We start from the raw sequence: 9888 nt of genomic DNA, 5'->3' as shown, positions 1-9888 counted from the left end.
CTAAAATTATAAAATAGGACCCAACCAAGCAAAGATTGAAGGAGAACGTGTTCCCAGTAGAGGGAACAACAGGTGCAAAGGCCCTGAGGCAATACACCCGCTACCGCAGATGCCCAGTTCCTTCACATTCACTCTCTCTTTTAAAGACTTCAGATAAAATTAATTAAAAAGACCTGAAAATTTCACTCCCTCAGTTGTCCTTGTAGTTCACCAGGATAAAAAGATTAAATCCAATGAGGAAAGATCCAGGAGAAGAGATAGTCAGCATTTCTTTGCACCTAAGCATCGGTTCTCAACCTGTGGGTCGTGACGCCATTGGGGGTCGAACGACCCTTTCACAGGGGTTGCCTAAGACCATCGGAAAACACACATTGAATATATAATTACATATTGTTTTTGTGATTAATCACTATGCTTTAATTATGTTCAATTTGTAACAATGAAAATACATCCTGCATATCAGATATTTACATTACGATTCATAACAGTAGCAAAATTACAGTTATGAAGTAGCAACAAAAATAATATTATGGTTGGGGGTCACCACAACATGAGGAACTGTATTAAAGGGTCGTGGCATTAAGAAGGTTGAGAATCACTGGCCTAAGGCAAAGATTCTGACATAGGCTATTGCCCACCCTGCTCCACCCATGTTTCCTCAATATTCTCAGTGAAAGATTTGTTTTGGTGTCAATTTTTCATATCTGAAATATAAAATGAACAACCTGATAAAGCACAATATCTTCTCCCAGCACATCAAGTTCCCAATGCCACCTTTCAATGCTTTGTGAGTCAGATTTTTAGAACTGAGACTACATTTCCCTGTAGAAACAATGATATTAATTGCAAATTAGAGCCCTAAGCAAGTCTACAAAAGCCAGCCCAACTTACAACGTTGCTAATAGTCTAAAGTTAGTGATGGAAAACAGAATTCTGTCACACAACTAGGGAGTAAGTAATGGGGAATATTGAATGAGAAGTCATTTATCTACACAAAGAATGCAGGTTTAAGAAGGAGGGTTAAGAAAGAGGATTTTGAAGAGGCTTTTTGGAAACTTTAAAGCATCTGGTGAGTGATGGAATAGGTTTATTAGTTATATCTAATGTTGCTTCCTAAACTTTGGCTCTCCTTATTTTCAGTATACTTGCAATACTGTTTTTCTTTCTGATGCATAATCATCTATGAGTAGAGATGGTTGACTTGGGGCTCTTGCCCACATTGTAATGATGTTAAGAACTCATACAGCTATATATAGAGAGAGTAATGGGTGTGGGAGAGAAGTGGTAGGGCTAAACCAGAAGTGCTCAAAGTTCAGCGAGCATCAAAATCCCTTGGAAGGACTTGGAACACAGCTTGTTCAGCCTTGTGCCAGACCATCCAATTAATAGGTCTGGGACTGGGGGCAGAGAATTTGCATTTCCAATAAATTTCCAGGTAATGTTGATGCTGCTAATCCAGGGACAAGACTTTGAAAACCATTACTCAAAACACCAAAAGTTCAAACCAGAGACAACACTGAAATCTTGAAGGAGGCACTGCTGTTGACCCTGGTAGGTGTCATATCAGCATGATGCGGCAGGATGCCACATAACTGACTGAAGATGACTAATTATATGTGCAAATGGGTTGAGAAGGACCAATATGTCAGGCAGCAGTTTGGAGGTTTCTGAAAGCAGGTAAAAGGATTAATAGTTATTCTCAGATTTGTATGATTTTCATCCTTCCAATATGATGATCAATTTCTGGTACTATCCAAGGTAGTTTTGAAATAGTTAACCCTTTTAGACCATAAACATATTCAGCAAATACATAATCAGTGCTATTTATTGCAAGAGTCTGTGATACATGGGAGATGAAGAAGTATGATTTCATCTAAAGGCAGACAAGTCATGCACATGAACAACTAAAATCAAAATAGCCTAAATGTTTCCTCAGAGTGATATGAATAAGATGCAATGAGAGTTTAAAGGTGGGAAGGATGCTCCTACCTGGAGAAACAAATCAAGAGAAAAGTGGTATTTGGCCATAAGCTTGAACAAGAGATAAAGTTATGGATTTAGGGAATTGGGAGTAAAATGACAGAAGAAAACATGTGTCAGGAAGAAAGAACCATGTGGAAAAAAAGAGTTATGGAGATGAGAGTGGCACAAGCAAAGGAGAGCAACAATGAGTTCCAGTTGGCTGGAGTGTGGCCCACAAGAGAAGTGGACAAGACTGGAAAGGTAAGCCAGCCTTAGATCACGAAGTCCTTAAATAGCAGGAAAAAGGGTTTGAAATTGACTAGGTATTAGGGGAGCTCTGAAAGTTTTTAAGCATAGGAGTGGTAATTTGGAACTATATTTTAGGATAATTTATTGGGCAGCAGAAAATTTGGAGGTTGTAAGAAAGCTACTATCATAACCCAGGAATGGGGGGGTGGGAGGAGTCAGGTGGGGCAATGAAGGGAGAGAGGGAGAGTTGTGATGGGTAAAGTAAGGTAGAGTCATCACTACCCAGCAACAGATTTGAAGTCAAGAATAAGAAACAGAAGAAGGAGAAAAAGAGACCCTGATGTTTTGAACCTTAGTAACTGGCCAAATGGTAGCATGTCCAAAACAAATGCAGAAAATTCTAAGAAATATTCCAGTACCAAACGAATGTCTATACTTTAGGTATCACACATTCTCACACCACAAGGGAGATGAAAAGTTTGTTGCAAAATCCTAACCTTGCCTGACTCCAATAGTCCTCCCCACTTGCCTTGGACTACATCCCTGAAGTCAACAGCTACTAAAAAAAATGTTTTAGCCTCAATCCACATGTGCATGTGTGAGAGAGTATATGTATAACTGAAGCAAAATGTCAAGAAGCAGTACTTAACCTTCCACATATAATGGACTCTGGTATTTTCTATTCTAGTCCATTTCACTTTTTAAAAGAACTCATTGCAACCACCACATTGATTCTACGGCTCACAAATAGGTTGTATCCTGGAGTATGAAAAACACTGTCCTAAGCGATAAGATTCAGCAGTCATGTTGACAGTGCAGAAAAGGGAAAAAACATTTTATCAGATGTAAGGGGAAAACATATGTGGGGACAATGCATTACTATTACTCTCCAGAAGATTTTAGATTACTTCTTTAAAAATCTAAGATACCTGTAACAGCACGCTTTAAAATAATGGACTACTCTAGTAAAGAGAAGGGAAGTACATTCTGTGTCTATTTTAAAAAGATGCTCAAAATAGTGGACACCCTTAATTTGTGTACCTTATGAAAACTTAGTTCGGCATATGAAAACCCATATTTATAAACTGACAAATTGAGATGAGGGGAGATAAGCATTCGCATTTCAAAGGCAACACTCACTCTATGAAAGGATTTTTAAATATAAATAATTATCTTACTGCATTTAATTTGCTAATAAAATTAACCACTTGGCAGAACCAGCTAAAGGGAAACTAGGTTCACTGCCAATTTCCTGTCGATCAGAGGTGAAGATAAGAGCACTGTAACAGGAAAGATGTTCTAAGGAAAGATGTCTCCATTTATAAATAAAGTACCAGGATTGGGTGGGAATGTTGCGGCCAGCAGTGATGGACTATGCCTTGTTCCTCAATGAGGCCTGACCAGAGGGGAAGATTTGCCCAGGGATAAGCTGAGGGTATAGTTTGTTCGCTCACCAGCTTTTATGAGCCATAACACATCATTTTAATGAGACCGATTCCATATATGCATGGCCCTGAAGGAAGACGGGAAACGAACAAGTGGACTGTCTTGTCAAAACCAACTCATAGACTACTTCATAAGGAAGAGAATAAAAGCTGACCTAAAGTGGGTGTTGCAACTCATAGTGCTGTGCTAAGAGCTTTCACACATGTGATTTCTTTACAACAGTGAGAAGTAGTGGATAACCTGGAACATCAAGAAGTTAAATAACTTGGCCAAAAACAAATAGCTGAGAAGTTCAAAGCTGAGATTGGAAGGTAAGTTTGCTAACTTTTTTACCTTCCCTGATAAGAAATATAAGGAAAGTTGCACCAGAGCAGGTGGATTGATCTGCAGTGCGGTCCTTTATGGAGCGTTATTCTAAAAGGTAACTGGCGTCAGAGCAGATGTTTGAACATGCAGTATGTGCAGCGGGATAAGCAATCAAGACCTTCAACAATAAATCTTCCCAGATGCTTGGCTGCTGAGATTGTTTTCCCCCTTTCTTCCACCCCCTAATCTGTCTGCCTCCCTCCACCTTTTGGGTTTCATTTCTTTCCATCAGTAGCCATGGCAACACCCCAAGATAAAACACAGGCAGGAGATTCTTGCAAGTCTCTCAAAACGTGGAACCTTGCCAGCATTTTTCATCCGTCGGAGACTGTTTACCACACAAACAAAGCAGCCCCCTTCTCTTTCTTTCCCGTTCACTTCCCACCCACTTAGCGGCAGCCAAGGCCATTCGTGCAGCTTAGGAGATGACTGTCTGGTACATTTATATTCATAAACTCGCAGATCAGTCTTCCAGTGTTTCAAAAAATGCCTGAGCTGGAAACTGTTGGATTCGTCTCACCAGTCCCTGTTAAACCTTCCCTAAGAACTTGGCCTTAGCCAGAAATGAGCTTTTCTCTGAGATGTTCTGTTTATTGTTTACCTTAATCAGAAGTGCCTGATTAAATTGTAGTGCTCTCACTTCCCATATGTACTGAATATTCAATAAAATTTTACCACGATGAGGTTCTTCTGAATTTCTCTGCTACATTGTGAATACTGAAAGATATGAGAGTGGAATCTGCAAACAGGCTTGTTTTTTGGGGGGCATTACTTTAAAAACAGCCTTGATTACATTCATGACTATCTGGCTTACCCAGCCAGAATACCTAATTATTGATGGCATGGCTATAAATCAGAGATTACAAAACAACCATCATCAGTCTGGAACACATTAAAGCATGGGTTTGTAGGCATGAATACAGTGTGAATGGGCACACTGTATGTGTGTTTGAGGATATGTGTAGGAACAACTGTCCCTTTTTTTTTAGCTTTATTGATTTCAAATTCCGGAATTGTCACTGGTGATTATTATTTAGAGTTCTTAATTTTTTTATTGGCTTTTCCTTCAAAAGTACTAATGACTTCATAATGGACAACAATCCTTAAACACACAGCTTACCTCCTGGGCTACAGGACATACTGACCTCATGATTTCTTGACCTTGTCAATTCTAGCAATTGATGTTTTATGAGTGCTTATTAAGTCAGACCCATCAAAGCTCTGCACACCATATCTCACTCATTCTTCCCACAACTTGATGTGATGTGGTTTCTACTCCCAATTTGTGATAAAGGAAATTGAGGTTCAGAGAGAATAAATGAACTGCCTGAGGTCACAAGTGAAGTGGTAGTCAAGTGGGAGTAGGAGGCAGGCTTGTGACTACCCCATACTCCTTCCTTCCAACTTTCCGTCAGGTACTCATATCTTCAGTCATGCATCAACCTCATAAACACCTGAAGTTAGTTCACTGACAATGAGCCCTCCCGAGTAGCATGTTTATCTTTGCATTTCTTCCACTGAGTTCTCTGGCCCTTTATCTCCTCTTTCTCATAGTCCATCAACATTTTTAGCACAAAATTCTTCCCACCTCAGCCATTTCAGCCTTTGATCAGCTGCACCCTTGATGACTACAAATCTGCTTCTGGTTCCACAACTCTTCCCACTGTGGCACTCATCAACCCTGAGTGAACCCTACAGCTGGAGGCCACTCACTGGAAATGAAGAAGGTCAAGAAAACAACATCATTGTTTGTACACAAAGCAATGCTAATCAACTCCGTGTAGTTCTCATTATTCCTTGGTGAGCCTTTAATACATCTCAATTTGATTCCCAATCACAATCCTCAAACTCAATTCCAAATATTTGGCCCTCAAACTCCTAACCATGGTTCCTCAGATTGTTAACTCAATAATGACCTCACATTCCATTTTACTAAAGTGACTGAAGTCCTTTAATATGAAATACACAGCTTTCTCCTCTTAACCTCAATCATTTTGTCCCTCTTGCTTCTGTAGTAGGGGGAAAAAATGTTCCCTCTCTGAATCTATGCCATCATGTATTGCCTTTCAATAAATTAAAAGACACAAGAAGGAAATACTAGTAATTTGACAAATCCAAAAGGTAGGAGATTCTACAATATAAATGATTTTGTTTTTTCAACAACTAAATGGCATGGGAGAAAAGGATTATGGGGGAATGATTGTTAGAGATTGAAAGAGACTTAAAGAAATAACCAAATGCAATGTATTGACCTTATATTGATGTCGCATTCAATAAGCCATTTGTAAAAAGACATCTGGAGACAACGAAGGACACTTAATGTGGGCTGAGATCATGAGGAATTGGTGTTAGCATTTAGGTATGATAATAGCATGATGTTTATGAAAACAAAAGCCCTTATTAGTTTAGAGATAAATACTAAATTATTATGAGGTAAATGCATATGGTATCTGGGATGTTTCAAAATACTTTGGCAAATTTTTTATCCAATGCAAGGATAAAGCAAGCTTTGGAAAATACTGACAATTGTTTGAAAATATGCATACTAAAAAATTAAAAAATAAAAAATCAACTGGAAATCTTTTACTTATTATTTTAAAAGCATTATCTTTCTCAAGGATCGTCAGTTCCCCTCTATTTGGATGTTTCCCCCTACCTCTGCCTTCAAACAAGCTGAACTCTTCCATCCTAATCTTCTCTGAGTAGCACTGTTTCCAGAAGCTAAAATTATCTACTTTTCTCAAAACCCTGAAATTTCAAGAAAAGAGGTCAGATCACTTCTGCCTTTTTCCAATACATTCACACCATATCTCCCATCTCCTCCCACTGGAACTTTTTCCGTTCCACTCTCATCACCAGTTTGCCAGTTCTGAAAACCTAAGTTTCTAGACCACGAATCCCTACAGAAACAGAGGTCTCCTTCTCCGACATCATGTTCTGTAGCCACTCATCTTCTCTCTTCTAGATGGTTCTGAATGCTTTATTTACATCTATTAACTTGCATAATTATCCCAACAATCCTATTAGGTAGGTAATATTGAGGCAGGTTAGTAAAAAACAAGGAAAATTATCTGACACATGGAATGAGGAAACTGAAACAGATGGTTGAACAAATGGCCTCAGAAAGGCTGCGTGATTAACAGCCAGCTGATAAACCACAAGACTATCCTCCCTAACCAAAGATACCTAAGAGCAGGTGGTTTGAACCTTTCCTTCCTAACCAAAGACACCTAAGAACAGGTGGCTTAAATCACCTTAGGGAGATAGATAGATAGCAACAACAAAACCAAAAAATTAGAGCCAGGCTAGTCCAAGATAGAAGTGAAACTAACCAGAGAATGACCCCTGACTCCACTGTACACTCATTTTGGTACATCAGCATACTAAACAATGCACCTAGACATCTAATGAATATTATAAAGTAATTCTCCCCTGGAAGCTCCCCTAAAATTCCCACCTATAAGATAGAGATAAAATCCTCAGGACAAAGAACTCCAATGTGTGCTCTTCTTTGGCACATCTCAGACGTGTACGTTGCTTCTTCTAATCTAAGCTCTAGACTTGCACCCAAGGAGCAATGGGCAGGGGTAGCCCATCCTAGGCTTACCCCTGATCCTGTCTTCAGGGTTCCTTCCTTTGCTTCACTGTCACAACATTTAATAAACGTAGCTTCACTTTCACCTAGACTCATGTTTTGAAAATTTTCCTGTGCAAGTCAAGAACCTGGAGGCCAACTGACATGAGAAGGGTCCCAGACCATGCATGGGCATGGCCAAGCCCCAGTGTGAAAATGTAACATTATTATTATCTTCATTTTATGAAAGGGAAAAATGAGGCCAAGAAAGATTAAATAACTTCTTCAGTCCTGTAGCTAGTAACTAGGGGGGCTGGGAACGGAGGCGATCTCACCTTTAACTCATGCACTTAACTGTAATGCGAAATGCCTCTTACTGGAGGCTGGCTTAGGACTCCTTCTCCACCAGCCTGTGTGTGTGTGTGATGTACAGTGCCACAGGAAATAAGTACATTTGGGACTTTGAGGTTCTGCTTGCCCAAAAGGTGACCTTTTTGCTATGTTAATGGAGCTATCCAATATTCAGCATTGCCAATAAAATCATTAAAAAGTTCACTTTATTTTATTTTTTAAATATGTTTTTATTTATTTTAGAGAGAGAGGAAGAGAGAGAGAGAGATAGAAACATCCATCGGCTGCCTCCTGCACACCCCCTTTTGGGGATTGAGTGAGCTCGCAACCTGGGCATGTGCCCTGACCAGGAATTGAACTGGTGACTTCTTGGTCGATGCTCAACCACTGAACACTGACAGGACAAGTTCACTTTATTTTTAATAAATTGATCCAAACACGACAAGCTAAAAAACTAAATAGACAAAACAGCTTATAAACGGGCAATTACTTTATTCTCTTACATTTCCTAAAGTCAGTATAATTAATTTTGTTTAGAGATAATAGGACAAGTGAAACATTTTAGGTAATGATAATGTATCTCCTAGAGATATTATTGTTGTAAATCTTGTCATTTCAAATGTAAATAAAGCTCAAATGTAAATAAAATCTTCATTTTCCTCTGATAAATCTATTTTTATTTTATTTTTCAGTAGCTTCCCATGAGTATAAAATCCAAATTCCTTCTGCCTACATGTCTGACCTCATCCGTACTACTGGTTCCCAATGATCTCTACACTTTCTATTGACATTTCCCAGTGGGCCATGTAGCGAAGTCCCTAGGCTGCTGCACAGGCTGCTTCCTTGTTTCGGTGTACACCTTTGAGCCCAAGCAGAATTATAATCTCCGGGGCCTCTCGATCTCTCCATCCATGGACTCTCGGAGCTCTTTCACATGCCCTTATTTATACTTCTCTCACTCTATTGTGATCATTTGTGCCCACATTACCAAAGCTCAGTTGAACTGGGAGATATAGAGCTGAGCTGTCAGAAGTGAAGTAGTCCATTAAAGCAACAAGCCAGAAATAAGAGTCGTCTTTAATCTCTTACTGCGATCATATAAGTCAGAGTCTAAAATGAGAAAGCATCAACTCCCCTGTTTCACTTTCCCCCATGGAGCAGTGCAGGGGTTGAGGGTCAAGGGGAGCAGCATAGACTTAGGGGTCCTCTCACTGTTTCCTGACTTTTGTTGCATGGACTCTGAGGTGGGCCAGAAGCAAGTGAAGTGGGTTAGGAGCAAATTGAGTCATAGTGGACAAAAGTGCCTTCAAAATTTCCCCTCCATTCCAGTAAAGAGACCTCGGTAGAGGTTCCTGGGGAGGACATCTGGTAGAGACCAGGAATGAAGGTACTGCAGATAGGAATGTAAACATGTGATAAATCCTTACTGGGGAGGGCATCTGAGTCCTTAATGAAGACTGCAGTGGCCTAGCTGTGCTCCTGGTCTGGTGTGGGGAGGACAGCTTCCCCATGAAGTCTGTCAGGTAAAGCCCTTGTAATCGCCTGTGGTTACGCCTGAGAAATCATACATTGGATTTTAACATGGAGCCAGACTCCTCACACATGAATCTATCTGTCCTACTGAATTTTAAACTTCTTAAAGGCATCAGTTATGACTTACTTGTCTTTGTTACTCCAAAGTGGATGCTCGACCACACAGAGACCTTGTTGCAAACGAATAGCTCTTTCACCTGAGCCTTTTCACTGGACTCCACTTGGAAAACCATGGAGGTGGGATTTTCTCTGCTCTCCTTGTCTTATCTATCAAATCTTTAAAGGCTCAAATTTAATATCTACACTAATAATAGAGAAACATGGTAATTAGCCTACGACCGCTACCCTTCCCATTGGCTAATCAGCATATCCTTATGCAAATTAACTGTCAGCCAAGATGGCGGCCG

Source organism: Myotis brandtii, unplaced genomic scaffold, assembly GCF_000412655.1.
Source record: "Myotis brandtii unplaced genomic scaffold, ASM41265v1 scaffold311, whole genome shotgun sequence".
NCBI classification, from domain to species: Eukaryota; Metazoa; Chordata; class Mammalia; order Chiroptera; family Vespertilionidae; genus Myotis; species Myotis brandtii.
Note: the sequence above shows the minus strand (reverse complement) of the source record.